This window comes from Strix aluco, chromosome 2 (genome assembly GCF_031877795.1).
Source record: "Strix aluco isolate bStrAlu1 chromosome 2, bStrAlu1.hap1, whole genome shotgun sequence".
In the NCBI taxonomy this organism is placed as follows: Eukaryota; Metazoa; Chordata; class Aves; order Strigiformes; family Strigidae; genus Strix; species Strix aluco.
Window position 1 is genome coordinate 89,811,185 of NC_133932.1, and position 19,628 is coordinate 89,830,812.

Sequence of the window (19,628 nt, forward strand, 5' to 3'; positions counted from 1 at the left end):
TTACCAGTACACCACTGACAAATATCTGCTTTCTTCTCCCTAACCATAAACTGGAAAACATTCTGGAAGCATAGATCCAAGAGGGACGGAAAATTACTCTGATTTTTAGATGAAGAGTATGGGAGTGAATGTCTTTGTTCAAGGTTCCTTGCTGAGAGAGTCCACCCAACAGCCCCCTCTCTTTCAGGTGACTGTCCCCACTCAGAGTCAGCTCTGATCCACTGTCTGGCTACACAGCACGGCGTTTGAGCCAAGTATCATAATATGAAGTGTTCTAAGTGTCAAAAACAATTTCTTAAGCTTTACTCATAATTTAGTAACTGGCCAGGATACATCAGAGTATTGATGTCATACATATAGCAAGAACTTCCAGCTAGTCCTTCACAAATGCCTTCATGTATTGCTCTACAATCAGTTTTTGAAGCTACATGTAGACTTCCTCCTTTGATACCTATCACAGCACATTTTCGGTCTTTGCCCTCCAGCCATCTTGACTGCCACTTTCTTCAAGTGTTCCTTTGCTCTCACTGGAGACATGCATTTGGATTTGCTCTGTACAGAAACTCACATACCTATGTAAGAGTGATGAGGTATATATGTGGTGTATATAATACTGTATATATACGTGTGTGTCTGTGCATGTACTTGTGTGTATGATGTGTATATATATATTTTGTACTGATGCACACCTCTCACCACTATATGTAGCTCAGATTAGTGAGGGCATACACACATCCAGGAAGAGACATAACCTGAGGTGATATAATATGTAATTTTAAGAAAACCAATAAGTAATCAAATCTAGAGACAAATTACGTCAGCTTTTTTTTTTTTTTTTTTTTTTTGTGAGATTGTGTGTTGGCAAATGAACAAGAGAACAAAACCTTCTGCTCACTGCTTCTGAATGATTTCCCATCCATTTCTCTATTTCAGCAAAGCTGGAACAGAACATTTCTTGGGCTCCAGACTCTTGAAACAAATAGATGTTATACCATTTCAGTTACAGTCAAATACATGCATTTCTCTTCAGCTCAGTCCTCCTAATAAACAAGCATCAGTTCATCTCCTTGCAAGTCCAAGTCCCTTGCAAGAAACACTCAGAGAGTTGTCCAGCACACTGGCTGAATTCTCCACACAAAATAGAGACTACTTTCAACAGCTCATTGAAAACATTTACACAAGAATGACACATGACTGTAGGTACTGATCTATTTCATGATATTTCTATGTAGAATTTAATATAATAATTGATGCTATTTGCCATTGCAGACTGAGTAATAATCTGTATATACCATCTGTGCTGTAATGATAACGGTTTATCAGCTGACACAGATCAAGTCAATCTGTGCCAACCACTGAAAAGCCATTTAAGTGCAGTGCTCTCATGAATCCCAACAAAGTCTGGAATATTTAATTCTAGATAAAGATCAAGTAATCTGTAGACATAAATGCCTATATACTTTTTCCTTCTGGGAGATAAAAATGTCTTCCACTGGAGAAGCAGCCATGCATACCAGCTCTCCATCATCAACAATGTTTGATGCCAGCTGCTTAGGTGGTAGAAGCAAAAAAACTCAGAATAGGCAGTTACAAGATATTCTTTGCCCTGGGAAAGTTTTATTTTAATATCCCATAGTTAGAGGTTGACTATTGCCCTCAAGTATGAGGCCATACTTGCCTTACAAACCTTTTTTTTCTTGATTTTATTTTTGGACGCCTACTCTTAGAAAGTAGTAGACAGAGTCTAACCTCAGTGACAGAACCATTGACAGTGACTTCAAATAATAGACCTGATTCTTCCCCACTGGTCATTAGATGCCAGGAATATATGAATGAGGCATTTAATTAAAGAAAACTCAGTATTGGAATTCCAGTACTCACAACTTAGCCAATGCAACCAGAAAATCAAAGCCAGATCCTGGCCTGCAAAGTGTAGGATTTTGTTGACTGCCCTTATCCTTCACCCACATAGTGTACAGATCTAGTTTGCAAACAGTTATACCTAAAAAGGATTTCTGCTGTGATTTCAGCTTGTAAGGCAAAAAAGAGTTTAAAAAACAACAAAACACATGTCATTCTAAACCCTTTGCACAGACTTACCTGCTTGGTAGTGTAGAAAAAAATCTAAAGTAATCCTTTCTCTTTGGAGTGAACATATTGCTGAATAACATGTTACAACAATTATATTCACTGGGTCATGTAGGTTAGTTACTGTTTGGTTTGCTTAGGCCACATTTATCCCACCAAACCTCAGATTGCATTCAATGCCTGAGTCAGGTGCAACTCTAGTTCTGTGGTGTTTAGGGCTTAGGAACAGGAATTTCTGAGTTCCACTTAAGTCGGTAGAGAGTCCAGACTCATCAGGCAGAACACTCCATTGGTTAAGTATGAACATAGTATTAGATAATTATGCAGCAAAAGGTTGCTTTTATCTTTTCACAGCTCATACAAAAATGAGCCATAATTATAGGAAGCTTACAGGAAGGAATCCTCTTTAACAGGAGATCTAAAAGTCTGAGGAGATGTGTAGAAAGAGCAGAGACATTTGGACATGTGCGGGTGCAAATATGCAGTAAATCCACCATTTTGATGCTACTGTTGCTATGCTTATCAACTACAAATTCAGGTTTCCATTAGTATGATCAGCATGAGAGAATAATAAATTATGAGAACTTCAGGTGGCTGAAAGAGGCCTCAGGTGAATTAAGTGCATGCCCAGTGACTGAAGGAGAAGCTGGCTTCAAGGGCATTGTAATTTCTTAGAGGACTCCCTGAAGAAGAAAGATTTGCTAGCTGCTGATGGAGAGCAATGAGGACAGTAATGCCTTTAAGACACTGTAGATCACAGCAGATGTTGTATGGGAACAAAATCTGTGAAGAATAACTTGTCCCACTTCTCCCTTTTTCTCCTGCTCCATCTAGATGTCTATTACGCCGTTTTCTCTTTTTTTTCCCCTGCTATCTTCACACCCTGGTCCTTGGTTATCTATATTTTTAAGGTCCATCTACATGATTGACAGCTACCAATTGTCCTCTTCCTTTGAGACATGAAAAGCCTTAAGAATTACTGGCATCATCCCAACTAAGGTGCAAAATAACCCTATGAAGGGCCCTAATGTTATCCACAAGAAACCATAACAAATGTTCCAGGAGAAACTCAGCTCAGAATTTCCTGGCTGTGTCAAAAATCTCCCAACTGCTGCTGCAGTAAATGGAGTGTTTTGCCTTTAATGTATTATTTTGTGTGCAGGGATGGAAAAATGTTCATCATTCTTTACATTCTTTTACAGAATTCCCAGAGTAAATTTTCATCTAGCCACTCCAGGAAAAAAAAAAAAAAAAAAAAAGGTAGGCAGGAAGTAATTTATTATCTTCCTTCATGATTACATATGGTTAGTCTTCTATTAAAAGGGAAGAGATAGAACTATAAGTTGACCTAAGTCAAGTACATCTGTTATTTTCTTGCCACATACTGTTGCTCTGGTTTATGTCCAGTTTGGTGATGTTCCCAAGATCACCCACAGAAAATTTTAGAGTAAAACATGCCTTTACAGTCTGTGTATGTTGATTGTAGGAAGGTGGGAGAAGGACACACTTTGTTTTGAGAAATTATAAACATGCCTGTATTCCTGATGCGCCTTTGATATAATAATAACTTACTTTCTGTGGTAGCTTTTTCCCATTGTTAATTCGCTGTGTGAATAGTTGATTATTTGTGCTAATTTTATCACCAATTTGCTCAATTATATCTCAGCATTATGTTCCATACTATCCCTGCAGGTGTCTGTGATTACACCATCATCTCGTGATCATGAAGATAACAAAAAAGATTGGAGACAACCAATTTTTTGTGGATTTTTCTTTTTTAAAATTCATCAGTAAAAGAGGAAAACACAAGAAATTTGGCACTGAAAACAGATTTCAAATTTCCTATTTGTTAGGAGGAACACAAATTGTCATCAAAATATTAGATTAAGGAGTCATTTTTCTCAGCAAAAACAACTATAAAATTTCAACCAGCTTTACCCATCATCCCTTTACTTTTCAGAAAGAAAATATGGAAGTTGTTAGTTCGTGTGTAATAAAAATCAAACATAAGCTTCTATTTATGATAAGTAAAAGATTAATTTTTCTCTTCTGCTTTTAATTCTTCTGTAATTCTTCTCCTCTTGAGCCTGTCCAATGCCAGTTACTCAGATTCCACAAAATATCATTTTTATATTTTACAAGCAGGAGATTTTTTTTTCCAGAAAAAGAAGAAAACACATGGAGGAAAACACATATTTTATCTGGTGATCCTAAAACCAAAATAGGTTTGAAATAATATATTTCTTTCTCTTTTTTCTCCCCCTTCCCCCTGGGAAAATGGAAGACTAAAAGAAGCCTTCTCTAAAATGTGTCTTTTGTTGAACTCATGTATATTTTAATAAAGGTTAATCTTAACTAATAAAATCTAAAACATATATATTATATAAGAATGCCTTGCATAGTATTTATTAAAGAGAAAGTTTTGATCAAAGATTGACAACCTACTTTGCCAAACAAATCTGGGGCATAGCATCATTTTCCTTCATAACTCTTCTAAAGCAACAAAATAAAAAAGAGCAGAATCCTCTAAAAGCCAGACATAGTATTTGCTATGCAGGACAATGCCTTTTTTTTGCTCTGTATCAGCATATCCCATTCTTGTCCTTGGAATATTTTCCCCAAGGTTATAAAAATGCAAGTCAGAACTCATCCTTGCACCTCTGATATAAAAAAGTTGTACTGGTTCTGTCAGTATAATACTGTGCCACTACAGGGCCTCTATGACATGACTGACCAGGATATCTTCTACATCTATCCTAGATCTTTCTGAACAGATAATGGATAATTATCACACTATCTTCCAGCATTTTAGTCTTTTTACCCAAAAAAATACAGAAGGTCAATACGTCCATCTGCTTTTTACTTATCTATACCCTTTCTCAGTGAAATATCATTCCCAATTCATGGTTTGAGGCTTCTGGGCAGAAAAAATAAACTCAATCAAAACTCAAACATAATGGAGTAATCAGAAAGTAAAAAACTAATGGTTAAATCCAAAGACACTTATTTTGCTCCCCTAAGCAATACTGCAGGCTCAGATGTATTAACCAAGGTTAAATCAAAGAGTCATGATGTCTGTATGTTCAATTATGCATAGCTCAAGCCAGAGACTCATTCTGAGCCAGTCTTCCACAAAGTTATGCCAGTTTACATCTGTCAGAATTTGGCCACGTCTCAACCTAAATCTTACCAAATCCTTTTTTTCTGTGCACAGCTGCAGATCATGTCATTAAAAAAAAAAAAAAAACCAAACCTGAATGATACGGTGATCCAAATATCTTTTTTTTTTTCTTAAAATAGCTTGAATATGATTTTTCTAGTATCTTATTTTACAGTTTAAATCTCTCTTTTTCAAGCCTTTAGTCCCAACATATTCTCATGTGTCTGAAAAAATGGGATACTTTTCATGTTACATCCCTGAGCATTGTTCAAGTCAATGTCTCTGGGTGTTTGACAAGAGACCAACCACCACAGCTCTTGGAGTAAATAGGCTCAGCTATGGAAATTGCTATAGGACAGGTATTATCAAAGGAGTACTTTTAGGTGGTTATTTATATGAGAAGTGGAAATAATTTAATAAATTTATTGAAAGTGTTTTACAGGAATCTAAATTAACTCATCAAGCTTGCAGACAGCAGTACATTTTATCAGCTGAAGAATTGATAAAAATGTCTATATTAAAGTCATTAGAAATGGTAATCCTCTATTGTCTGAATAGTGTGACTTATCTTAAAAATAATTAGATAAACTGGAGCAAAAGGAGCGTCAATCTTTTTTTTTTTTATTAAAAGTTTGAAGGGAGCACAATTATGGAAAGAATCCAGGTGTCTCAATTACCAGCTTTCAGCCAGGCATTCAGATCTCAGCTTTAATCTACAAATGATAATACAATAGCTTGAGCTATGATTGATATTACTTATATTCTAAGGATTTTAACACTATCACATATATCAATATAAAATAATTCCCTAATTACTCCTCTTAGAAAGATACTATTAAAAATAAAGAAAGTCTTTTATGTGTTTATTTTTTCTACTTTTTGCTTGTTTCAAATTTCTAGTTCCCAATTGCATAAAATCCCCTTTGTTATAAAATTTTTAAAGGTCTTGTCAAAATAAACCAAATGTTCACTTTTTAATTACGTGATATACCTAATAACACAGCTGAAGCTGAAAACATTTAATTTCAATTTTCTGTTTATATATCCACATGTATTTCACTGACATATAGTATCTATGCATTAATTCACTTAGTTTAAATTACTCATTCATATAAAACCATCCAGGGGCTTTGCCATGCAGCATGCAAATGATCACTTAGGCACTTCCTTTAGCAAGGAAATATCCCCTATTAGTCTCAAGAATTAATCTGCAATACCATATTTTCTTTTCTCTGGTTGTTTCTTCTAAGAAAGTCTTGACTTCCCGAGGCTTTCATATAGATACCTGGGTAGCAAACATAGTATTTTTTAAAATTGTACTTTGAGAAGCTAGCTATAATTCCAAATGAATATTATGTATTAAGACCGGAATGAGATGCCTTTTGCTATTAAATAAATGTGATCTGACTCCACAAAACTTTAGGCTTTCCCTGGGAACTGTCTCTGTATGGTAAAAAAATTTGACTGCCTCAGAAGAATACTCTTATTAAACTCAAAATGTGTATTAAAAATTTGGAAATGCCTGTCTTTCTTACATTTTGCAATGTCCAGTTTGATTTGTGCTTTTACAATAAATTTTTTTCAACTGAATTCATCACATTATGAAACTTATACTTTGTTGCTGTTATTTACTAATGCTATTAATTTTCATTAAAATTAATATTAAAGTCTCCCCAAAAATAATTAAAGGATGAGTTTATTGATGGATCCCCTCTTACATTATATTTTCCCTCTTGTAATTTATTTCTATGAAGTTACTTATTCTTTATAACTGTCAAAATGAAAAATGAGTCTGAACTATGTTGTGCTTTCACTTCACGAATATGATTAAACTACAATGCATTGGTTACATCTATCTATAGCTTTTTTCGAATTATTGTAAAATTACAGTATCACAGAACTGGAAGAAATCACGAGAGGTCATGTCGGCTACCCTACTGCCCTATATCATTCCTGATAAGTGTTTGTCAAACCTGTCCTCAGCTAAACAGAAAATTTCCTATCAAGTCACCTTCCTCTTTGCTCATCACTGCTGAAGTGCTACAGTAATGCATGGAAGATTATTACTAAAAGATTACTTACATATTTTACCTTTCCCCAATGCGATGACCCTTGTTAGTTTCCTGGAGCCCATGGTATCATGGATCTGGGAAGCAAGCTGTTGCCAAAAACACTCTGTCTCCAAATACTGCCAATGTGCATTTTTATATCTCTATTCTGTCCCAGATACCACAATGGTTGAAAGCCTTTCTCACATGAGCATGTGGACAAAGAAAAGCACTAAGTATTTATTAAGGTAATTTATTGAATTACATCCAAATAGATACACCTGAAAATCTATGGAGAATTCCAGTATCTTTTAGTAGGCAGACTCTAGAAGAGAGCATTGTTTTGCTTTTTCTTGTTTTCTCTTTTGTTCTGAAATCACACAGAGTGTGAAGAAAATGCAGATATTAACGTATCTGACTTTTAGGGCGCATATATTTATATAGTGCTTTTGAAGCACAAAGTAGATCTGTTTGCTAATATGAGGTCAAACTAAGCATCAAACATGAAGTCACATACAAAACAATCTGCATGCAGAATGAAACAAAGGGACAGATATTGGGTAGGCCTCAATGTCCATCACAGCTTTTTTCCCCTGAAAATGATGCCAAGAAGAGTTCTTTTCTTTTTTTTTTTTTTTTTTTTACCCCACTAATAAACAGGATATGGATTACCACATGGAAGTTGTAATCTCTAGTTACAGCACTGTATCTCCTCCAATTCAGAGTGTTTATTTACATGGTTTCTACTAGAAATTCTTGGGTCATCTGTTGCCAGCTATGCTCCAGGATGCAAGTTGTGCACACTCTCCCACTTGTACTTTGTGAGGGTTTCTAAACTGTTAACATGAGTGTTATGATAATAAGCCCCATTAAATCTATTAGGGTGCCTCATCCTGCATGGGAAAAGGCCAAGGACCCAACACTGCTTGCACACCATCGGCACATGCTCCCTTGGACACAGTCTAAGAAGTGACAGTTTAGCTACGCAGAACCATGAGAGATGGAGAGATGGAAAGACAGAAAGATGAGTGTGTTTATTTACACAAGTGTTTATAGCCACATGAAGGAGAAGCCGATATTTTTAAGAGGGGCAATGGAACTGAAAATGCTGACTGAGAGCACAGAGACAGCAGAAGGAAAAAGGAAGCAAGGTGTCCAACAGCTGAAGTGATGCAAAATAAGGGAGAACTGCAAGGGGACTGGTACGTCAAAGGGCCAGCTGTCTTCAAATATAACAGTGAAATCCAACATCCAGCCCTGTTTCTTCTCTTCTAAGCCTTATTTTCAGAATTTGCACTTGTTTAGTATGAGGTCTTGAGCCTATTAATGTCTCTGTATTATACTATCTGCCTCTGGCTAATGTATATGTCTTTTCCTCATGGTGTTGGCTGTTTTAGCTATGTAGACCAGATAAAATTACTTATTTTTGGATTAAGACATGTAGTTACTGTATTAATGCAAAATTTCCTCAAGCGCTACTCTATTACCTTCAGCAGAACTAAATATATTTAATCTGTCTACCCTTATAAATAAATGTATTTTCCTGATAATTTCATGTTTCTGTTCTTTTTGAATAATGACTCACTCTTCTAAGTACGTCCGCAGTCATGATTAAAAAAATTAAAATCTTCTACAGCTGCCAAATGCATATGGCTTCTCACCTGCAAGTTCTCTTGACTAGTAGCTTTGTCACTGTGCAGGTTATAAGGAGTCACTTGAAAAAGAAAAACAGAGAACCATAAAGAACGTTCTTTACTATTTCAGAAAAATTTTTCCAAGACCATAATTACTAGCAAAACTCTAGGACCTGTAGGCTAGGAGAATATCTTAAACTTTGGGATACTACTATGATTGCTGTTGTGGGACAAATATAATGACATGACATTTCTGAGAAAATGCAGATTAAAAAAATAAAAGAAATAACTTCAAGTTTGCATAATCTTTGATAAGTCCTCATGGTTTTGCATTATGATATCTTGTGGCATCTCACCAGTGTCATTCAGTTTCCCTAAGCTCTTCAAAAACCTTAGGCAATCAGACGCTTTAGAGTATAGTCGAGCCACAGAAGATCATATTTCCTGGTGGAGTCACACCCAATCAGTCTGCAACACTCAATATTTTAACAACCCAATTAGTACTACCAAATCAAAGGTGACTCTGACTATAACACAACTTAAAGACAACAGCAAAAAAATTATTTTGGTAACAGAAAATAAGACATTCATTTAGGATAAGTTCATATACTACAATTTTAATACCATTCTTAGCCCACAAATTATTCACTACTATTATTAAAAGAATCACATACATCCATTTGTATGAGATAAATAATTAGCACTCTTCTTTTTCTAGAACGTTACTCACTTGAATGAACTGAATAACAGAAGAGCTGGTGTCATAAAAGAAAACACTGAGATGGAAAGTCTGACAACAAAATTAAAAAAGCAAACTCCGTGTTTATTTTCTTCAGGAATGGCAAGGTCTGCTTAGTTTTTCTCATATAAGAATGTCTCCACTTCTACTAAATATTTTCAAAATGCAATACAGGCATTACCTGGTGCAGGACTGGTAGAAATGCTGAGATGTAGGACCATAGGAAGGATGGAATAAGAGGGGTGCCCAATGTGTTGTGCCTGCCTCTAGAAGTCATCAAATGGAGAAAAATGTGGGATTTTGAGGACCAGCAGGGTGGCTGTGCTTGATCTTTCTCAGGAGAGAGAAGCCCTTGGCCTGTCTTCAAGCTGGGACTGACAGCAGAAGACCTGTTCCTTTTACCGATGCTCTATCCTGACCCTCTTTCTGAGGACGTATATGGGAAAGGTGCCCAGGTGTTAAAATGTCTCTGGTCAGTCTTGATGATGTGTCTACCATGATGCAAAACAAATACTATTTTTCAGAAACATAAGTACAGGCTGGATTTATCTTTAGATTACACACTGCTACACACTGCTTAATATCTGAGCGTCTTCAATGTAAAATTAAAGTGATAGAAAGTGTGATCTGTAGGTCTCCCAGAACCAGTAGAGAAAGGACAGTGTATAGATGTTACTTGATCTTAGTATGTTATTCAGAAATATCTAGAGATATTGAAGAAGAAAATTAAAAGACTATGCTAATGCTGATATGGGCAAAGTAACGAAGGATGAAATTCATATCCCATGCCTTGATGATCAACAAGAGAGGAAATATATTCTATCAGCTCACCCAAATGAAGTAAGTGACTCACCAGTCCAACCACCCTAGTCTCTTAGAGGGTTTCACCATTACCAAGGGCTTCCTTCTTAGCACAGATTACCTCACTTTCCTAAATCTCTGCTAGTTTATCATTTGCAAACTACTGTGTTTGACAAGACAAACCTCTGTTCCACTTCAGACTCAAGTTTTGTCTCAAATCCTGAGTCCTGAACCATTTTTAACATTTTGTGTGAAAGACAAAGTTTGGTAAAATAAGGACAGCAGAAAATTTTGGTACACATTAAAATCTTGAGCAATCAACTGTAATTCGGTCCCATATCACAAACAAACTGCAACTATTGTGTTGACAGATGCTGCCACAGATCCAGGCATGATTCAGATTTCACTCAGTTCAGCATTGTTTCCAGGGCATGCAGTAAATATCAGTAGCTGTACTCAGATGTACTCTCTGCACTCCCATGCACTGTTACCCTTTCTACACTGGCAGCAGAGCCCCATTCATCCACATCAGCACCATCAGGCTGCAAGCAAGGACAATTGCTTGCAGTCAACCCCCATTTTCTTTGAAAAAGCTCTCTGCCTCTGGGGAAAATATGCAGCAGCATTATCAAAGTTGGTGAAATTGAAATGTTTTGTCTTGGTTTTCCAACAAGCACTTTATGATCAGCAAAAGTTAAAACAGTTTCTTGCCTGTCCCACTGAAATGAGTACCAAGTGAGTTAAACACTATTAATAAATGTAAAAAATAATAACAAATGATGTTAAACAATAATAAGAAATTTTAAGGAAAAGGAATTGTCTTTGTGTAATGACTTTGTATGCTAAAGTCATGCCTTCTATGTCTTATATGTATAGGCTGAAAAAGCTATCACTGCATGAGATCACAGAAGGACTCCTTGCTGTGAACATCTTGCAGGTTTCCTGGGGCCAGGCTGTCATCAGAAAAGTGGTAACACTAAGGGAGAATACAGAATACACTGAGGAAAATCTGAAGAGGAATGGATACATTAAAAAGCTACAACGCTCCAGAGATCAGAATTATAGAATCATAGAATGGTTTGAGTTGGAAGGGACCTTAAAGAGCATCTCATTCCAACCCCACTGCCATGGTTGCTAGACCAGGTTGCTCAAAGCCCCATCCAACCTGCCCTTGAACGCTTCCAGGAATGGAGTACCCATAACCTCTCTGTGGGCAACCTGTTCCAGTGCCTCACCACCCTCACAGTAAAGAACTTCTTTCTTACATCTAATCTAAATCTACCCTCTTTCAGTTTAAAGCCATTACAGCTTGTCCTGTTACTACATGCCTTTGTAAAAAGTCCCTCTCCAGCTTTCCTGGGGGCCCCATTTAAGTACTGAAAAGCTGCTATAAGGTCATTCTGGAGCCTTCTCTTCTCTAGGCTGAACTACCCCAACTCTCTCAGTCTGTCCTCACATGGGAGGTTCTCCAGTCTCCTGCTCATCTTCATGGCCCTCCTCTGGACCCACTCCAACAGGTCCATGTCCTTCTTGTGTTGGGGGCCCCATAGCTGAACACAGCACTCCAAGTGGGGTGTCATGAGAGTGGAGTAGAGGGGGAGAATCTCCTCCCTCGACCTGCTGGCCACACTTCTCTTGATGCAGCCCAGGATGCAGTTGGTTTTCTGGGCTGTGAGCACACATTGCCGGCTCATATTCTATTTTCCATCCACTAATACCCCCAAGTCCTTTTCTGCTGGGCTGCTCTCAATCTTCTCATTGCCCAGTTTGTATTTTTTTTCTTGGGATTGCCCCAACCCATGTACAGGACCTTGCACTTGGCCTTGTTGAACTTCATGAGGCTTGCATGGGCCCACATCTCAAGCCTGTCAACTGTGAAAAATAGAGGATAACTCAGAATATCACAAGCACCCAAAATAACTGATTTCTTACTTGTTTCAACAATAATTAGACTGATCATTTCCCAAATTTTACCATTTAAAAAATGTGCAGAAACATTTTCATATGCCAAGCTCAAATATTAGGAAAACAATATAAATCCTCTAAATATAACAATGAAAATGGTAGTAAATTTACATGTATATAATAACAGAGTATGCTCTATGCACACAAATAACCTGTGGTTAGAGATTGTTAATCTCTCAGGTCTATATCAAAGAACAGCATCTGTATACAAAGAAGAAACTGCCTTTTCACTGAAACCAAAAGAAGTCAGGGAATCATTTTACTGTAAGAATCATTTGTTCATTACTGAGGGAAGGAACAACAAGTTGCATTTACTGTCACTCACGCTTCAACCAAAACAGTTTGACAAAAAATACTTATTCCTTGATTTAGGAGTCTGCCAGTTCATAAGTTACTGTGATGTTAAGTTTTTGTGGTTTTGCACTGATATTTTTAAACAAGTAGCTCTGTCATAAGTGATAATCCAGCAAACCCAGACTGTTTCTGTTTGTTTGTTTATCTTTTACATTATAAATTAAGCTCAATATAATCCTGCCTTTGTGTCATCAACTCTACATCAGACAGTCACAGATCATAATGCAGCATTCAGTGCCACCGTTTGCAGTGGGGATTACTGCTCTCAGCATCCTGGGACAAAACAATGATTGAATGGGACTTCTTTTTACATTTTATTTTTTGTCTGAGGGAGGGTGACTGGAGCCACTTGTGTTTAAAATTCTAAAACAGGCATCTAAAGTCAAAATAGAATGGGAAAAGTGTTACATCATCTAATCAAATAACATATATTTTCCCAAAAAAATGTGTTTGGCTTTATCTACTGCACTCTTACCTCTGATAGCAGCTGTTGTTTTGGCATTGTGCCTGTAATAAAGAAAAAGAGATGGAAAGAAGAACAGAAAGAAAGAAAGAGAAGAGATAGAGCAAAAGAGGGAGAAAATAAAAAAAGAAAACTTAAAACAAAGAAAAATAAAACAAGAAGGAAAGAAGGAAAGAAAGAAGGAAAGAATGAAAGAAGAAAGGAAGGAAGGAAAGAAGGAAAGAAGGAAAAAAAGAAGAAAAGAAGGAAAGAAGGAAGGAAAGAAGGAAAGGAGGAAAGAAAGAAGGAAAGAAGGAAAGAAGGAAAGAAAGAAGGAAAGAAGGAAAGAAAGAAGGAAAGAAGGAAAGAAAGAGGGAAAGAAGGAAAGAAATAAGGGAAGAAAGAAGGAAAGAAGGAAAGAAGGAAAGAAAGAAGGAAAGAAGGAAAGAAAGAAGGAAAGAAGGAAAGAAGGAAAGAAAGAAGGAAAGAAGGAAAGAAGGAAAGAAAGAAGGAAAGAAGGAAAGAAGGAAAGAAAGAAGGAAAGAAGGAAAGAAAGAAGGAAAGAAAGAAGGAAAGAAGGAAAGAAGGAAGGAAAGAAGGAAGGAAAGAAGGAAAGAAGGAAAGAAGGAAAGAAGGAAAGAAGGAAAGAAGGAAAGAAGGAAAGAAAAAGAAAGAAAGAAAGAAAGAAAGAAAGAAAGAAAGAAAGAAAGAAAGAAAGAAAGAAAGAAAGAAAGAAAGAAAGAAAGAAAGAAAGAAAGAAAGAAAGAAAGAAAGAAAGAAAGAAAAGAAAGGACAAGAAGAATAAAAAAGAAAGAAATGGAGAATAAATATCTGTGAATGTTTTTCGACATGCAGTTTATGCATTGGTGAATGGTTCTTTATACATGATATTTATGGGGTATTTGGTTTGTTTTGTGATTTTGTTTCAACTTTTAAGGAGTGCCGTTAATGTGATTAATTAGCAAGAATTTATTGACTAAAAAATCTGCACAGCCAAACATATATGATTTTTAAAATGTATTTTTTCAGGTGAAACTATAAACCAGGGTCCTAATTAAGCCCTGCTGTTTCCTGAGATTTTGTGTGCAGTACGCTGGGAAGGAAAGTTACATGGAACTTTACTTGATCATGGAAGAAAAATCTGGAGAGTAAATTCAAGCATTCTATTCAGTTCTCAAATATAGTCTTCACTTGAGGGCTACAGTGAATTTATGCCCATGTTAAACATTAAAGCTCTGTTATGGGGCCAAATAAGGGTAAAACTCAAATCAGTTCAAACATCATGAGAGTAGAACTTCAGCACCACTGCAGCAGACACTACTAGCATTACTAGATTTGCCCTGAAATACCATAATTGATCACAGTTTGTTATTATGACATTCGATTGCACACATTCTCTTCCCATTACTTTACTAAATTGGGAAGCTTATTTTCTATAATACAAAACAATTTGTAATAAGCATAGTGTATTATAAAAGGTATTTGAAGCTTTGAAATTTGCTTTGCCAAGAGCTTGTGGGTAGCTATAGCTGAAACTATACTCCACTGAGATCTTAACCCACTTCAAAGAGAAGTTCTTTATAAAAATTGGTGGTGGGATTAGCATAATCACTGATTTACTCAAATTTCTGACAGAATCTAGGTTTGTGTCTCCTGTGAGGTATCTACATAGTTAAGACTCAGATGTGCAAGTACAAACATACACACTTGAACACTGTCAAAAAGTACTACCACTTAAACAGAGTGCCATACATTACCATGGAATCCACAGAAAAAGTATGGTTGCTAGAATTATACAGGAGACTTTTTTTAGGTAATTCAGGAAGAAACTACTAGTTTCCCCATTAAGAAAGGGTCTGACTTCAATTCACATATATGCATTTACAACAAAAGCAATCTCACCAACAAAACTTTTAAATCAATCCTTTAATGTGAATGGTAAAACATTCCTGTTGACATTTTCAGCTGTAAATGCTGTCTCAGTTATTTTTCACTGAAATATAGAAAAAGGAGTCTGGATGAAATTAATTTGCATACAGGCAAATGTACATTTATATAACCTGTTTTCCAGTTGAATCCCTGTCTCTTAAATAGTTTGGGTTAAACAAATCATCATGGTATCTGTCATTTGCAAGTCATTGCCTTTCTTGTTCCCCTTGCTTCATACATAATGTATTTTGGAAAATCCAAAATTATTTTCATTTTCTCTCCTGTGTTTATTTTCATTTTATCTCTTTTACATTGAAATTCTAGAAGCAGATCAAGTCCAGGATGCAGTTTTTGGTTGAAAATGAAAAGTCTAAACATTTCATATAAATATCCAGCCCCTTCCTTTTAATTTTTTTAGATATTTATACCTGACACAACCTGATAAGATCCAGACAGGTGCAGTTTCTCTAAAATGGGCCTTGAAACAAGGCACTTGGGCTTCTGTAAGGTACCTCACAGACTTGTTCATATTCTTCTTTAGGCATCAAGGTAAACTCCAAAAATCCTAATCCTTGACATTTCAAGTGTCGCATGTGAAATGCTGCCATCTTCTCTCAGCTTGGAGAATGGGGAATTGTACAAGAGCACATCGCTGAACAATAGTGCCGTGACAGCCAGACACCCTTCCCCACAATGGAATGCCTTGACGAAATCTTTGCTGACCCCTTCAGCATAGCCAAATTTGCCTTGTCATGGTAGCCGTGTTAATGAAAGACCTGTTCAAATGAATAAAACATTAGGATGTACCTAGTCCATCCAGCTGCACTAGAGAAGGACATTTTTGCTGGATATGTAGCACAGGCAGAAACATTAAAGAAATTCATTTTAACTGCATGTCTAAAATCTATTCAGCTGTTCATATTGGTAAGTCTTTCAATAGTAAGCCTTTGTAATGAGATTGAAATGTATTTAGTATAGCAAAGATCGTATAGGAACAAAATCTGACTTTTAAAATATTTTCCCCGTTGCCTTGTCTTTGAAAAGCCTTAAATGACTGTGAAGGATGGTTTTTACTTAGGTTTTCCCCCCTTTTCAGCAGGTTTTAGGCCTTGGGCTATCGGTATCCAAGTAGTTAAAACTACATCAGCACTAATAGCTATGAGCTCATCTTGTATAAGCACATTTTTAGTTAAACACCGCAATCTTGGAAAAAAATGTTAGTGTGCTTAAACAGCCTGGCTCAGAATAGCTCACAATATGACGCATACCACAGGAAATAAAGTGGTATGAGGCACCTACAAAATATTTTTCAAACAAGTCATTGAAGCTGTAAGCCCCATGCCTCAGCTTTAGGAAGTCACTTATTAAGAATCAACACCAGCCGTGCCAAGCTAAGCTCTTGCTCTTGGTGATTTTCCAATTGAATATTCAGGGCCCTGTCTCGGTCTTGTTTTCAGGGAAGTACATGCCTGGAATGTTAGCAAGCTATTTGCTGGAAAAAATGCCCACAACAGGCCCAATGTTGATCACATTAATGCGTTTGAGTGGGTATAGAGTGCAAATGATTGAAAGTGCTTCCAGATCTTGGTTGCTGGGGACAAAGCAGGCTCTGTTCTCTGATCTGATGGTCATTTTTTTCAGCGGAGGATGTGGTGCAGGAAGAGGGAACAGTGCCAATCTCTGTCTAATGGCTCCAAACAGGGCCTGGGCCTAGCTCTTTGGATGCTGATGAGTGGGAAATGAAACACAGATGGGTCAGATGGGTAAGGAGAGGGGGGATTACAGGTCAGGCCAAAGAGTTGGAATAAATTAAGTGCTTATGAGGTACAGAATGGCACATTGTTAAAGTAAATGGACAGGGAAAAAACATTTTGGCATTGTTAGGCACAGTGAGCAGAAAAAAACATCCCGTCTTCCCAGACCACTTTTGCACATCACATCCTCATTGGGATTACCACATGTTTGATATATGAATTACTTTCTGTAATACAGGCACTGCAAGGCTGCAGCATTCTGTAGTACCTAAGAGGAGCTAATTGTCCAGTAAACACTTCAGATGTCTTTTATTGGGAGAAATACTTTGGTTCATGCTCCCAATCATAAGATAGCCAGTTTGCTAACTCCCTAGAGATTTCTGACAAAAGAGTAAGTAACCACATATGAATACTCTGGGGAAATTAAGTGACAAAAAGAGTATTTCATGCATTCTCAAAATGCCGAGTCCATGTTTGGTTTTATTCTTTTCAAATCTTTGCATCTACATGAAAGAAAAGGGTTTGGTTTAAAGAAATAATCCAAAAAGATTCTGGCTAAGAAACAAAACTGGGGGATTTTCTTGAAAACATACATCAGCAATTTTACCCATTATACCAAAAAAACCCCATGCTGACATAAAAAATGTTTTTATTAAATAATATGCACAGAGGTTCACTGCACTTATTTTTGGCTTCTCTATACATAATAACCAAAAATGCATTGCCAACTCTCTGTTGACTTGTACAGCTGTAGCATTACAGATTTGAAAATGATCACATTAATAAAACTTGAAAGAGAAAACTGTGCCTGTGAATTCAAACTAAATTTGGGGGCAGTTTCAACAGCTTTTTTCTTCAGTCCTTGAATCCAGGTTCTTTTTTGACCTATGAGTATTTATATGACCTGCAAATGTGGTAAGTACAACAAGTAAAATAAATCCTGATTCTTCCATACAACATGGCTAGAATTTAAGTGAGAGTCATCACAATGTGGTACAGACATGTATCAAAATTGAGATCAAAACTAAGAAATGTCAATGTAAGTGACAGAATGGCTAAAAGAAGCCCTGAATAACAGGCAAGGAACCTCTTGAGTCTTATTTAGCACAGAAAGCCAGCTGTCTCTTGAGCAGCAGAACCGGCTGGGTTATGTGTGCCTCTCTTCCATCAGCTACAGCAGCCTTCACACTGTGGCCCTCCTGAGGTCATGCCCATTGGAGACACCTCTGAATTTCCCAGTACCCCTCCTCTTTTCCTGCCTTCCTCCTTCCCAGCTGATAGACCCATGTGTTATGTGTGCTGATGAGCCAGACAGAAGACACATGTGGAGGCACCAGCTGTCATGCCAGAGCAGATATTGTGGAGTTCATGTCACAGCTTCTCCATGGGCAGAGGCAGTAAGGGGAGAGGAAGAGATTAGACCATCTGGAGTGTTTGACCCTTAATTATCCATTGATCATTACAAAGCTTGAATGAAATCTATCTTTTCAAGAAAATGTTTTACTGAATTTCGTTGAGGTTGATTTCAAGAGATACTGTGATTGAGAGGTGAGGAGATCAAAGACAGACAGATATACTGATGGTCAGAATTTTGCAGGAAATAAGACCAAAAAGAATTAGGGTAATAGAAATCATGGAAAAGAAGAAAAAAAAAAAAAAAAAGAGAGAGAGAGAGAAAGAAACAAAGCAAGTTCCTGAAAGTAAAGGCAGAAACTCAGTTAAAATAAATGGTCTTCATATAGCAAAAAAGAGCAACAGGCTGCTGGGAGAAGAGAAGGGGAAGGCAGGGTATGGCAACATTCAGATCAGAAGCATTCCTGAAAGGTTGCATGCTAGAGGCGCGATGTAGATATTTTTTAAGAATTGCTTTCTGAAATTCTCTGCTCCTGCATGATTGAGAGAGGAGCTCAGATTTGGTAGGAAGAAGAACAGAGTAGGCACCAGACCTGTCTGAAAGACTGGTATTTACACAGTCAGAGGGAATCAGGAGAGCTCAGGCTGGAACGCAGTGTGCCTTGTGCTCCCTTACAGTACCACACTGTCTCAGGTCTGTAGTGTTTCTCATGGCCAATAGGAAAGATGTTTTTTTTTTTTTCCTTTTAGGTACTGTTCTGAGTAAGTGGTAAGACATATAGGAAGACAAGACACAGACACATGGATCTCTCTACCTTCCAAATTTCTGTTCCATCCAGATAGCTATTTTCTAAATAACTGCAATGGGCCTTTTCTTCATCCAAACTCTTAAATTTAAAGCAGCATTTTCAGTGGTTTCAGTCCTAGTTCAGACTGAAAGGAGATTTAATATCAAAAAAAATGTAAGATGAAGGGACTACATCATATTTGCAAAGAGTCCGAGTCCCAGTGAGGGCTATCACAAAGCATGAGCCATTGCAAATTTATTCTGCCTGCATTTCCCATCTTTCATAGTAATATTTAATATGAGGCCCTTCTAGTAAGGCACTTGTAGGGCTTGTTTACCTGACCCTGACCGGCTGACATTCCCATAAGGCATCACCAGATACAGGGTGAATGACTTTACTGAACCACCCTGGTTGTGGTTTTGTCCTGTCCACACATACTGCAGACACATCCTTGAGCTTGGGTCATCCTACAAGGTAGAACAGCAGAAATGTACATGTAGTATGTCTTATAGAAGACACTCAGAAATGTGTGTAAGCATGGACAGTAAACAAATAAAAAGTGCAGGAGTTAAC